This window comes from Arachis stenosperma, chromosome 9 (assembly GCF_014773155.1).
Source record: "Arachis stenosperma cultivar V10309 chromosome 9, arast.V10309.gnm1.PFL2, whole genome shotgun sequence".
NCBI classification, from domain to species: Eukaryota; Viridiplantae; Streptophyta; class Magnoliopsida; order Fabales; family Fabaceae; genus Arachis; species Arachis stenosperma.
The window spans coordinates 163,448,326-163,462,414 of NC_080385.1; the positions used below are offsets into that span (position 1 = coordinate 163,448,326).

The 14,089-nt window shown below is 40.1% G+C and overlaps 2 non-coding genes across 2 annotated transcripts; both read right to left on the minus strand.

Annotated features, from left to right (window-relative positions):
- Positions 1-2,386: 2,386 nt before the first annotated feature.
- LOC130952470 (small nucleolar RNA R71) lies at positions 2,387-2,494 on the minus strand. Its single transcript, XR_009074649.1, has one exon. It is a non-coding gene; the product is annotated as a small nucleolar RNA R71 (small nucleolar RNA).
- A 10,224-nt stretch (positions 2,495-12,718) lies between these two features.
- LOC130953200 (small nucleolar RNA R71) lies at positions 12,719-12,826 on the minus strand. Its single transcript, XR_009075372.1, has one exon. It is a non-coding gene; the product is annotated as a small nucleolar RNA R71 (small nucleolar RNA).
- Positions 12,827-14,089: the final 1,263 nt, after the last annotated feature.

Sequence of the window (14,089 nt, forward strand, 5' to 3'; positions counted from 1 at the left end):
TGGACGACCCAGTGCACTTGCTGGTTAGTTGTGCGAAGTTGTGTAATGCCATGGTATTGAGCGCACCAAGTTCTTGGAGCCATTACCGGGGATTATTTGAGTTGTGAAAAAGTATTGTTCACAATTTCGCCCACCAAGTTTTTGGCGCCGTTGCCGGGGATTGTTCAAGTTTTGAGCAAGCTTTGGTAACATCAGTGCCAAGATCCGGCAACACATCAAGTTTTTGGTGTATTGCCCGGGATTGTTTTAGGCTGGACAACTGACGGTTCATCTTGTTGCTTAGATTAGGTATTTATTTTTCGAAATTCTTGAAGATGAATTCTAGAGTTTCATGATGATTTGTTGAAATCTGGCTGGCTGAGAAGCCATGTCAATCTGATTGGACGAGGTTTCAACTTATCACCCACAAGAGCTTGTTGATTCTCATCAATTCGCTCTTGGAACAGTGATCTGCTAATTTGGCTGCCTCTGGCCATGTCTAGTGTTTTGGACCGAAGCTTTCTTTGAAAGCTTGGCTGGCTGTGAAGCCATGTCTAATTCCGGACCGGAGTCTTAGACTAGCACTGCACTGATTCCTGGAATTCTCATTAAGAATTTTGATACTTTTTTTTATTAATTTTTGAAAAACACAAAAAAATTTACAAAATCATAAAAAGACCAAAAATATTTGATATTTTCTTGCTTAAGTTTAGTGTCTCATCCTAAGTTTGGTGTCAATGCATGTTTTTTTGTTATAATTTCGAATCCATGCATATATTTCTTTGTTTTGATCTTGAATTCTATTGACTTAAAGTATTTGTGTGTCTCATATGCATTCTCATATTGTTAGTGTCAGTAGTATACAAACTGCTAAGTTTGGTGTCTTGCATGCATTGTTAATTGATTCCTTTGCATTTTGATTACTAAAAATCCAAAAATATTTTTTAATTTGTGTCTTTTCAAGTCAATGATACAAAGAATTGAAGATTCAGAACATACTGCAGAGGAATTACACAGAAAAAGCTGAGCATTCAAAAATGCCCAGGAAGAAGGCAGACTGGCGTTTAAACGCCAGCCAGGGTACCTGGTGGGCGTTTAACGCCCAAAAAGGGTGCATTTTGGGCGTTAAAACGCCAGAATGTATACCATTCTGGGCGTTTAACGCCAGGATGGTGCTAGGGGGAAGATTTGTTTTCAAATCAATTTTTTTAGTTTTCAAAATCAAATCTTTTTCAAATCATATCTTTTCAATCAAATGTTTCAAAATCAATTTCTTTCCTTTTAAAAGATACTTACTAACAATTAATGATTTGATTGAACATCACAAGATTGTTACCTTTTCTGTTGAGAAAGGTTTAAATGTTTCAAATCATATCTTTCTTGTTAGGCAAGTCATTCATTTTAAATCATATCTTTTCAAATTGTTTCAAATCATATCCTTTAAAATAGTTTTCAAATCATATCTTCTCAATCACATCTTTTTAAAAACCATAACTTTTCAATTAAATCTTTTTAACCACATCTTTTTTCAAAATAGTTTTTAATCAAATCTTTTTAATTTCTAAATTCAAAATCTTTTCAAAATCACTTGATTTCTTTCCACTTTGATTTTCGAAAATCAATTGATGTTTTTCAAAAATGTTTTCAAAATATTTTAATTATTTTCGAAAATCTTCTTCCCTCCTTCCCACATCCTTCTATTTATGGAGTACCACTCCTTCTAAATGCACAATTCGAACCTTATCTAATTAAAGTTCGAATTCTTCTTCTCCTTCTTCTTTCTATTTTCTCTTTTCCTCTGACATTTCAAGGAATCTCTATACTGTGACATAGAGGATTCCATACTTTCTTTTTCTCTTCTCTTTCTTATGAGCAGGAGCAGAGACAAAGGCATTCTTGTTGAAGCTGATCCTGAACCTGAGAGAACCTTGAAGCGAAAGCTAAGAGAAGCCAAGGCACAACTCTCTTTAGAGGACCTGACCGAATTCTTCAAGGAAGAAGAGCAAATGGCAGCCGAAAACAACAACAATGCCAACAATGCAAGGAAGGTGCTGGGTGACTTTACTGCACCTACTCCTGATTTCTATGGGAGAAGCATCTCTATCCCTGCCATTGGAGCAAACAACTTTGAGCTTAAGCCTCAATTAGTTTCTCTAATGCAACAGAATTGCAAGTTTCATGGACTTCCAATGGAAGATCCTCATCAGTTTTTAGCTGAATTCTTGCAATCTGTGACACAGTCAAGACTAATGGGGTTAACCCTGAGGTCTATAGACTGATGCTATTCCCTTTGCTGTGAGACAGAGTTAGAATATGGTTGGACTCTCAACCTAAAGAAAGCCTGGACTCTTGGGAAAAGCTAGTCAATGCCTTCTTGGCAAAGTTCTTTCCACCACAAAGATGGAGTAAGCTTAGAGTGGAAGTCCAAACCTTCAGACAGAAGGATGGAGAATCCCTCTATGAAGCTTGGGAAAGATACAAACAATTAATCAGAAAATGTCCCTCAGACATGCTTTCTGAATGGAGCATCATAGGTATTTTCTATGATGGTCTCTCTGAACTATCTAAGTCTTGGATAGCTCTGCTGGAGGATTCTTCATCTGAAGAAGACGCCTGCAGAAGCTCAAGAACTAATTGAAATGGTTGCAAATAACCAATTCATGTACACTTCTGAAAGAAATCCTGTGAACAATGGGACTAGTCAGAAGAAAGGAGTTCTTGAGATTGACACTCTGAATGCCATACTGGCTCAGAATAAGATATTGACTCAACAAGTCAATTTGATTTCTCAAAGTCTGTCTGGAAGCAAAATGCACCAAACAGTACTAAGGATGCTTCATCTGAGGAAGAAGCTTATGATCCTGAGAACCCTTCCATGGAGAGGTGAATTACCTAGGAGAACCCTGGAACACCTATAATTCTTCATGGAGAAATCACCCAATCTCTCATGGAAGAATCAAGAGAGACCTCAACAAGGTTTCAATAATAATAATGGTGGAAGAAACAGGTTTAGCAATAGCAAGCCTTTTCCATCATCTTCTCAGCAACAGACAGAGAGTTCTAAGCAGAATACTTCTGACTTAGCAACAATCTCTGATCTAATAAGACCACTCAAAGTTTCATGAATGAAACAAGGTCCTCCATCAGAAATTTGGAAGGACAAGTGGGTCAGCTGAGCAAGAAAGTTACTGAACTCCCCCCAAGCACTCTCCCAAGTAACACTGAAGAAAATCCAAAAGAAGAGTGCAAAGCCATAGATATGGCCGAATTCTGGGAGGAAGAAGAGGCAGTGAACGCCACTGAGGAAGGCCTCACTGGACGTCCACTGGCCTCCAATGAGCTCCCCATTGAGGAACCATGGGAATCTGAGGCTCAAAATGAGACCATAGAGATTCCATTGGACTACTTCTGCCTTCATGAGCTCTGATGAGTATTCTTCCTCTGAAGAGGAGGAGTATGTCACTGAGGAGCAAGTTGCCAAATACCTTGGAGCAATCATGAAGCTAAATGACAAGTTATTTGGAAATGAGACTTGGGAGGATGAACCCCCTTTGCTCACCAAAGAACTGGATAACTTGTCTAGGCAACAATTGCCTCAAAAGAGGCAGGATCCTGGGAAGTTTTCTATACCTTGTACCATAGCACATGACCTTCAAGAAGGCCTTGTGTGACTTGGGGTCAAGTGTAAACCTCATGCCCCTCTCTGTAATGGAGAAATTAGGGATCTTTGAGGTGAAAGCTGCCAAAATCTCATTAGAGATGGCAGACAACTGAAGAAAACAAGCCTATGGACTTGTAGAGGATGTTCTGGTTAAGGTTGAAGACCATTACATTCCTACTGATTTCATAGTCCTAGAGACTGGGAAGTGCATGGATGAATCCATCATCCTTGGCAGACCCTTCCTAGCCACAGCAAAGGCTGTGATTGATGTTGATAGAGGTGAGTTGATCATTCAAGTGAATGAAGAATCCTTGGTGTTTAAGGCCCAAGGATATCCCTCTGTCATCATGGAGAAGAAGCATAAAGAGCTTCTCTCAAAACAGAGCCAAACAGAGCCCCCACAGTCAAACTCTAAGTTTGGTGTTGGGAGGCCACAACCAAACTCTAAGTTTGGTGTTGAACCCTCACATTCAAACTCTAAAGTTTGGTGTTGAGAGGGTCCAACACGGTTCTGAGTATTTCTGAGGCTCATGGGAGTCCTCTGTCAAGCTAATGACATTAAAGAACGCTTGTTGGGAGGCAACCCAATGTTTTATAATTAACTATTTCCTTTTGTTATTTTATCTTTTTTGTAGGTTGATGATAAGAAGTCACAAAAACATGAAAAAAGCAAAAACAGAATGAAAAACAGGAAGAAAAACAGCACACCCTGGAGGAAGAAGCTGCTGGCGTTTAAACGCCAGTAAGCCTAGCAGTTGGGCATTTAACGCCCAGTCTGGCACCATTCTGGGCGTTTAACGCCAGAAAGGGGCACCAGACTGGCGTTAAACGCCAGAAAAGGGTAAAAACCTGGCGTTAAACGCCAGGAATGGGCACCAGCCCGGCGTTTAACGCCAGAAAAGGCTCAAAACGTGGATTTTGATGCCATTTGGTGCAAGGATGCCTTTTCCTTGACACTACAGGATCTGTGGACCCCACAGGACCCTACCATCACTCTCTCTCTTCTTCCCCCATTCACCAAAAACCCTCACCTATCAAATCCCATCTTTCTCTTCACCACTCACATCTATCCTTCATAAAACCCCACCAACCTCACCCTTCAAATTCAAACCACTTTCCCTCCCAAACCCACCCTCAAATGGCCGAACCCTCACCCCCCTCTTTCCTATATATACCCCTCTTTACCCCTTCATTTCACATAACCTAAACACCCTTTCTACCCTTCTGGCCGAACACACTACCATCTCCCTCTTCCTCATTTCTTCTTCTTCTACTCTTTCTTTTTCTTTTGCTCGAGGACGAGCAAACATTTTAAGTTGGTGTGGTAAAAGCGTTGCTTTTTCATAAACCATTTATGGCATCCAAGGCCGGAGAAACCTCTAAAAAAAGGGAAGGCAAAGGCTTCCACCTCCGAGTCATGGGAGAGGATAGATTCCTCTCAAGGGTGCATCAAGACCACTTCTATGAAGTTGTGGCCTTGAAGAAGGTGATCCCCGAAGTCCCCTTTTCACTCAAAAAGGGTGAATATCCGGAGATCCGCCATGAGATCCGAAGAAGAGGTTGGGAAGTACTTACCACCCCATTCAACAAGTCGGAATCTTGATGGTTCAAGAGTTCTATGCCAATGCATGGATCACCAAGAACCATGACCAAAGTGTCAACCCGGATCCAAAGAATTATCTTACTATGATTCGGGGGAAATACTTGGATTTTAGTCCGGAAGTGTGAGGGTGGCGTTCAACTTGCCTATGATGCAAGGAGATGAGCATCCTTACACTAGAAGGGTCAACTTTGATCAAAGGTTGACCAAGTCCTCACAACCATATGTGAAGAGGGCGCACAATGGAAGCAAGATTCAAGAGGAAAGCCGGTCCAATTGAGAAGGCATGACCTCAAACCCGTTGGCTAGAGGATGGTTAGAGTTCATACAACGCTCAATCATTCCCACTAGCAACCGGTCCGAAGTTACCATAGACCGGGCCATCATGATCCATAGCATCATGATTGGAGAAGAAATAGAAGTTCATGAGGTTATAGCCCAAGAACTCTACAAGGTGGCGGACAAGACCTCCACTTTGGCAAGGTTAGCCTTTCCTCACCTCATTTGTCACCTCTGTTATTCAGTAGAGTTGACATAGAGGGAGACATCACCATTGATGAGGACAAGCCCATTACCAAGAAAAGGATGGAGCACACAAGAGACCCCTCTCATCATGAAATCCCTGAGATACCTCAAGGATGCACTTTCCTCCACAAAACTATTGGGACAACTAAACACCTCCCTAGGAGAGTTGAGTTCTAATATGGGACAACTAAGGGTGGAGCACCAAGAACACTCCATTCTCCTCCATGAAATTAGAGAAGAACAAAGAATCATGAGAGAGGAGCAACAAAGGCAAGGAAGAGACATTGAGGAGCTCAAGCACTCCATAGGACCTTCAAAAGCAAGGAAGAGCCGCCATCACTAAGGTGGACCCGTTCCTTGATTTCCTTGTTCTTTATTCTTCTGTTTTTCGATTTTCATGCTTATGATTATCCATGTTTGTGTCTTGTGATCATTAGTGTCTTAGTGTCTATGCCTTAAAGTTATGAATGTCCTATGAATCCATCACCTTTCTTGAATAAAAAAACGTGCTTAATTGAAAAGGAAAGAATTGCATGAATTTTGAATTTTATAATAGTTTAATTATTTTGATGTGGTGGCAATATTTTTGTTCTCTGAATGTATGCTTAAAACAGTGCATATGTATCTTGAATTTGTGGTTCATGGATGTTGGCTCTTGAAAGAATGATGAAAAAGGAGACATGTTATTGAGGATCTGAAAAATCAATAAAATGATTCTTGAAGCAAGAAAAAGCATTGCTATTCAAAAAAAAAAAAAAAAGAAAGAGAGAAAGCAAACGAAAAAAAAAAGAGAAAAAGAAAGAAAAAGAAAAAGAAAGAAATAAAGTTGTGATCCAGGCAATAAGAGTGTGCTTAAGAACCTGGACACCTCTAATTGGGGACTTTAGCAAAGCTGAGTCACAATCTGAAAAGGTTCACCCAATATGTGTCTGTGGCATGTATGTATCCGGTGGTAATACTGGAAGACAGAGTGCTTTGGGCCACAGCCAAGACTCAATAAAGTAGCTGTGTTCAAGATCATCATACTTAACTAGGAGAATCAATAACACTATCTGGATTCTGAGTTCCTAAAGAGCCAATCATTCTGAATTTCAAAGGATAGATTGAGATGCCAAAACTGTTCAGAGGCAAAAAGTCAAAAGCCCCGCTCATCTAATTAATACTGATCTTCACAGATGTTTTGGAATTCATTGCATATTCTCTTCTTTTTATCATATTTGATTTTCAGTTGCTTGGGGACAAGCAACAATTTAAGTTTGGTGTTGTGATGAGCGGATGATTTGTATACTTTTTGGCATTGTTTTTAGTATGTTTTTGATATGATCTAGTTAGTTTTTAGTATATTTTATTAGGTTTTTAGTTAAAATTCACTTTTCTGGAATTTACTATGAGTTTGTGTGTTTTTCTGTGATTTCAGGTATTTTCTGGCTGAAATTGAGGGACCTGAGCAAAAATCTGATCCAGAGACTCAAAAGGACTGCAGATGCTGTTGGATTCTGACCTCCCTGCACTCGAAGCGGATTTTCTGGAGCTACAGAAGCCCAATTGGCGCGCTCTCAACGGCGTTGGAAAGTAGACATCCTGGGCTTTCTAGCAATATATAATAGTCCATACTTTGTCCAAGATTTGATGGCCCAAACCCGCGTAGCAATCCGGCCTCAGAAATTCCAGCGTTAAACGCCGGAACTGGAATAAAAGTTGGAGTTAAACGCCCAAACTGGCATGAGAACTGGCGTTTAACTCCAGAAAAGGTCTCTACACGAATTTCCTTCATTGCTCAGCCCAAGCACACACCAAGTGGGCCCGGAAGTGGATTTTTTTGTCATTTACTCATCTATGTACTAGTTTTCTATAAGTAGGACCTTTTGCCATTGTATTAGAGAGCTTTTAGAGAGACTCTTGGTAGCTATCTTTGTTTTATGCTATCTTAGAGAGGCTGGCCATTCGGCCATGCCTAGACCTTATGCTTATGTATTTTCAACGGTGGAGTTTCTACACACCATAGATTAAGGGTGTGGAGCTCTGCTGTACCTCGAGTATTAATGCAATTACTATTGTTCTTCCATTCAATTCCGCTTGTTCTTTTACCAAGATATCACTTTTTCTTCAACATGATGGTGATGATTGACCCCATCACCATTCTCACCCATGAACAAGGTGACTGACAACCATTCTTTTCTACAAGCATCTGAGGCTTAGTGAATATCTCTTGGATTTCTGATTGCACGATGCATTGATCGCCTGACAACCGGTGCTCGCCTGACAAACGAGCCAGCCATTCTGTGAGATCAGTCTTCGTGGTATAGGCAAGAACTGATGGCGGCATTCAAGAATCCGGAAGGTCTAACCTTGTCTGTGGTATTCGAGTAGGATTCAATGAATGAATGACTGACGTGCTTCAAACCGTAACCTACTGGGCGTTGTGACAGACGCAAAAGAGTTATTCTATTCCGGTAGGGGAGGGAACCAAACCGGTGACTGGCAGCACTGTGACAGAGTGTGTGCATTAGCTTTCACTGCGCGGATGGGAGGTAGCTGCTGACAACAGTGAGACCCTACACGAGTTTGCCATGGAAAGGAGTAAGAAGGATTGGATGAAGGCAGTAGGAAAGCAGAGAGACGGAAGGGAAGGCATCTTCATACACTTGTCTGAAGCTCTTACACCAATGATATACATAAGTATCACTATCTTTATCTTTATAGTATTTTCGTTCATCATCATATACATTTGAGTTTGCCTGACTAAGATGTACAAGATGACCATAGCTTGCTTCAATACTAACAATCTCCGTGGGATCGACCCTTACTCACGTAAGGTTTATTACTTGGACGACCCAGTGCACTTGCTGGTTAGTTGTGCGAAGTTGTGTAATGCCATGGTATTGAGCGCACCAAGTTCTTGGAGCCATTACCGGGGATTATTTGAGTTGTGAAAAAGTATTGTTCACAATTTCGCCCACCAATCAGCTACTTGGTTCTCTGTCCCTTTTCTGTCTCTTATTTCTATATCAAACTCTTGCAGAAGCAACACCCATCTGATAAGCCTGGGTTTTGAATCCTGCTTTGTGAGTAAGTATTTAAGAGCAGCTGATGAGCGGATAATTTGTACGCTTTTTGGCATTCTTTTTAGTATGTTTTTAGTATCTTTTAGTTAGTTTTTATTGTATTTTTATTAGTTTTTAATTAAAATTCACTTTTCTGGACTTTACTATGAGTTTGTGTGTTTTTCTGTGATTTCAGGTATTTCTGGCTGAAATTGAGGGACCTGAGCAAAACTGATTCAGAGACTTAAAAGGACTGCAGATGCTGTTGGATTCTGACCTCCCTGCACTCGAAGTGGATTTTCTGGAGCTACAGAAGCCCAATTGGCGCGCTCTCAACGGCGTTGGAAAGTAGACATCCTGGGCTTTCCAGCAATATATAATAGTCCATACTTTGCCCAAGATTTGATGGCCCAAACCGGCGTTCAAAGTCACCCTCAAGAATTCCCAGCGTTAAACGCCCAAACTGGCATAAGAATGGGAGTTAAACGCCCAAACTGGCACTAAAACGGGAGTTTAAACGCCAAGAAGAGTCTCTACACGAAAATTACTTCATGCTCAGCCCCAGCACACCAAGTGGGCCCGGAAGTGATTTTTATGTCATTTACTCATCTTTGTACACCTTAGGCTACTAGTTTTCTATAAGTAGAACCTTTTACTATTGTATTTTCATCTTTGGATTGTTTTGATCTTTTGATCATGTTTTTATGATTGAACCCTCTTTTGGGAGGCTGGCCATTCGGCCATGCCTAGACTCTGTTCTTATGTATTTTCACGGTGGAGTTTTCTACACACCATAGATTAAGGGTGTGGAGCTCTGCTGTACCTCGAGTATTAATGCATTACTATTGTTCTTCCATTCAATTCCGCTTGTTCTTTGTCCAAGATATCACTTGTTCTTCAACATGATGAAGGTGATGATTGACGCCCATCACCATTCCTCACCCATGAACAAGGTGACTGACAACCATTCTTGTTCTACAAGCATCCGAGGCTTAGTGAATATCTCTTGGATTCTTCGGAGTCTTCGTGGAATAGGCAGGACCTGATGGCGGCATTCAAGAGAATCCGGAAGGTCTAACCTTGTCTGTGGTATTCTGAGTAAGATTCAATGATTGAATGACTGTGACGTGCTTCAAACCTGTAACCTACTGGGCGTTAGTGACAGACGCAAAAGAGTTTATTCTATTCCGGTAGGGGAGGGAACCAAACCGGTGATTGGCAGCACTGTGACAGAGTGTGTGCATTAGCTTTCACTGCGCGGATGGGAGGTAGCTGCTGACAACAGTGAAACCCTACACGAGCTTGCCATGGAAAGGAGTAAGAAAGGATTGGATGAAGGCAGTAGGAAAGCAGAGAGACGGAAGGGAAGGCATCTTCATACACTTGTCTGAAGCTCTTACACCAATGATATACATAAGTATCACTATCTTTATCTTTATAGTATTTTCGTTCATCATCATATACATTTGAGTTTGCCTGACTAAGATTTACAAGATGACCATAGCTTGCTTCAATACTAACAATCTCCGTGGGATCGACCCTTACTCACGTAAGGTTTATTACTTGGACGACCCAGTGCACTTGCTGGTTAGTTGTGCGAAGTTGTGTAATGCCATGGTATTGAGCCCACCAAGTTCTTGGAGCCATTACCGGGGATTATTTGAGTTGTGAAAAAGTATTGTTCACAATTTCGCGCACCAAGTTTTTGGCGCCGTTGCCGGGGATTGTTCAAGTTTTGAGCAAGCTTTTGGTAACATCAGTGCCAAGATCCGGCAACAACATCAAGTTTTGGTGTTATTGCCCGGGATTGTTCTTGTGTATGGACAACTGACGGTTCATCTTGTTGCTTAGATTAGGTATTATTTTTCTTCAGAGTTCTTAAGAATGAATTCTAGTGTTTCAAGGTGATGTTCTTATCATCACCAAAGCTGATTGATCATCATCAATTTAGCTCTTGAATGCAATGTCTTGCTGAAGCTTAGCTAGCTATGTCTAATTCCTTTAGACTAAAGCTTTAGACTAACATTGCATGATTCCTGGAATTCTCATTAAGAATTTTGATACCTTTATTTTCCTTTTCACCTAATTTTCGAAAAAACCAAAAAAAAATTACAAAATCATAAAATCCAAAAATATTTTTTTGAGTCTAGAGTCTCATCTTAAGTTTAGTGTCAATTGCATGTTTCTGTTCTTATTGCATTCATGCATGTGTCTTCATTAATCTTCAAGTTGTTCTTGATGATTTCCTTGTTTTGATCTTTGAATTCTATTGACTTGAGTGTTTTGTTGTTTCTCATGTGCATTATCATCTTGTTAGTGTCAGTAGTATACAAACTGCTAAGTTTGGTGTCTTGCATGCATTTGATTTTAGTTGCATTTTAATTATTCCTTATTATTAAAAATCCAAAAATATTTTTAATTGTGTGTCTTTTCAAGTCAATAATACAGAATTGAAGATTCAGAACATACTGCAGAGGAATCACACAGAAAAAGCTGGGCATTCAAAAATGCCCAGTGAAGAAGACAGACTGGCGTTTAAACGCCAGCCAGGGTGCCTGGCTGGGCGTTTAACGCCCAAAGGGTATAGTTTTTGGGCGTTAAACGCCAGAATGTGCACCATTCTGGGCGTTTAACGCCAGGATGGCAAAGGGGGAAGATTTTGTTTTCAAAATCAATTTTTTTCAAGTTTTCAAAGTTTTTCAAATCAAATCTTTTTCAAATCATATCTTTTCAATCAAATGTTTTCAAATCAATTTATTTCCTTTTTCAAAGATACTTACTAACAATTAATGATTTGATTGAACATTTTTTGCCTTTTCTGTTTAGGAAGGTTTTATGTTTGAATCATATCTTTTCTTGTTAGGCAAGTCATTAATTTTTAAAATCATATCTTTTCAAATTGTTTTCAATCATATCTTTTAAAATTGTTTTCAAATCATATCTTTTAAAAAAATTGTTTTCAAATCATATCTTCTCAATCACATCTTTTTAAAACCATAACTTTTCAATCAAATCTTTTTAATCACATCTTTTCAAAATAGTTTTCAATCAAATCTTTTAACTTCTAATTTCAAAATCTTTTTCAAAAATCACTTGATTTCTTTTCCACTCTTATTTTCGAAAATCAATTAAGTGTTTTTCAAAATGTCTTCAAAATCTTTTACTTAATTTTCGAAAATTACTTTCCTCCTTCTCACATCCTTCTATTTTTGGACTAACACTATCCCTTAATGCAAAATTCGAACTTCATCTTCTTTCATAAGTTCGAATTTTTTACCTCTGTCTTCCATTTTTCTTCCTCTGACACTTCAAGGAATCTCTATACTGTGACATAGAGGATTCCATATTTTCTTGTTCTCTTCTCTTTCATATGAGCAGGAGCAGAGACAAAAGCATTCTTGTTGAAGCTGACCCTGAACCCGAGAGGACCTTAAAGAGAAAGCTAAGAGAAGCCAAAGCACAACTCTCTTTAGAGGACCTGACCGAATTCTTCAAAGAAGAAGAAGACATGGCAGCCGAACACAACAATAATGCAAACAATGCAAGGAAGGTGCTGGGTGACTTTACTGCACCTACTCCTGATTTTTATGGGAGAAGCATCTCTATCCCTGCCATTGGAGCAAACACTTTGAGCTTAAGCCTCAATTAGTTTCTCTAATGCAACAGAATTGCAAGTTCCATGGACTTCCAATGGAAGATCCTCATCAGTTCTTAGCTGAATTCTTGCAAATCTGTGACACAGTCAAGACTAATGGGGTTAACCCTGAGGTCTACAGACTGATGCTATTCCCTTTTGCTGTAAGAGACAGAGCTAGAATATGGTTGGATTCTCAACCTAAAGAAAGCCTGAACTCTTGGGAAAAGCTAGTCAGTGCCTTCTTGCAAAGTTCTTTCCACCAAAGATGGAGTAAGCTTAGAGTGGAAGTCCAAACCTTCAGACAGAAGGATGGAGAATCCCTCTATGAAGCTTGGGAAAGATACAAACAATTAATCAGAAGATGTCCCTCAGACATGCTTTCTGAATGGAGCATCATAGGAATTTTCTATGATGGTCTCTCTGAACTATCTAAGATGTCCTTGGATAGCTCTGCTGGAGGATCTCTCATCTGAAGAAGACGCCTGCAGAAGCTCAAGAATTGATTGAAATGGTTGCAAATAACCAATTCATGTACACTTCTGAAAGGAATCCTGTGAACAATGGGACTAGTCAGAAGAAAGAGTTCTTGAGATTGACACTCTGAATGCCATTTTGGCTCAGAATAAAATATTGACTCAACAAGTCAATTTGATTTCTCAAAGTCTGTCTGGAATGCAAAATGCACCAAGCAGTACTAAGGATGCTTCATCTGAGGAAGAAGCTTATGATCCTGAGAACCCTTCAATGGAAGAGGGTGAATTACCTAGGAGAACCCTATGGTAACACCTATAATTCTTCATGGAGAAAACCCAAATCTCTCATGGAAGAATCAAGAGAGACCTCAACAAGGTTTCAATAATAATAATGGTGGAAGAAACAGGTTTAGCAATAGCAAGCCTTTTCCATCATCTTCTCAGCAACAGACAGAGAGCTCTAAGCAGAATACCTCTGACTTGGCAACCATGGTCTCTGATCTAATCAAAAACCACTCAAAGTTTCATGACTGAAACTAGATCCTCCATTAGGAATTTGGAAGGACAGGTGGGTCAGCTGAGCAAGAAAATTACTGAACTTCCCCCAAGCACTCTCCCAAGTAACACTGAAGAAAATCCAAAGGAGAGTGCAAAGCCATAAATATGGCCGAATTCTGGGAGGAAGAAGAGGCAGTGAACGCCACTGAGGAAGGCCTCACTGGACGTCCTGGCCTCCAATGAGTTCCCTAATGAGGAACCTTGGGAATCTGAGGCTCATACTGAGACCATAGAGATTCCCTTGGACTTACTACTGCCTTTCATGAGCTCTGATGAGTATTCTTCCTCTGAAGAGGATGAGTATGTCACTGAGGGAAAGTTGCTAAATACCTTGGAGCAATCATGAAGCTAAATGACAAGTTATTTGGAAATGAGACTTGGGAGGATGAACCCCCTTTGCTCACCAAAGAACTGGATAACTTGTCTAGGCAACAATTGCCTCAAAAGAGGCAGGATCCTGGGAAGTTTTCTATACCTTGTACCATAGGCACCATGACCTTCAAGAAGGCCTTGTGTGACTTAGGGTCAAGTGTGAACCTCATGCCCCTCTCTGTAATGGAGAAATTAGGATCTTTGAGGTGCAAGCTGCAAAATCTCACTAGAGATGGCAGA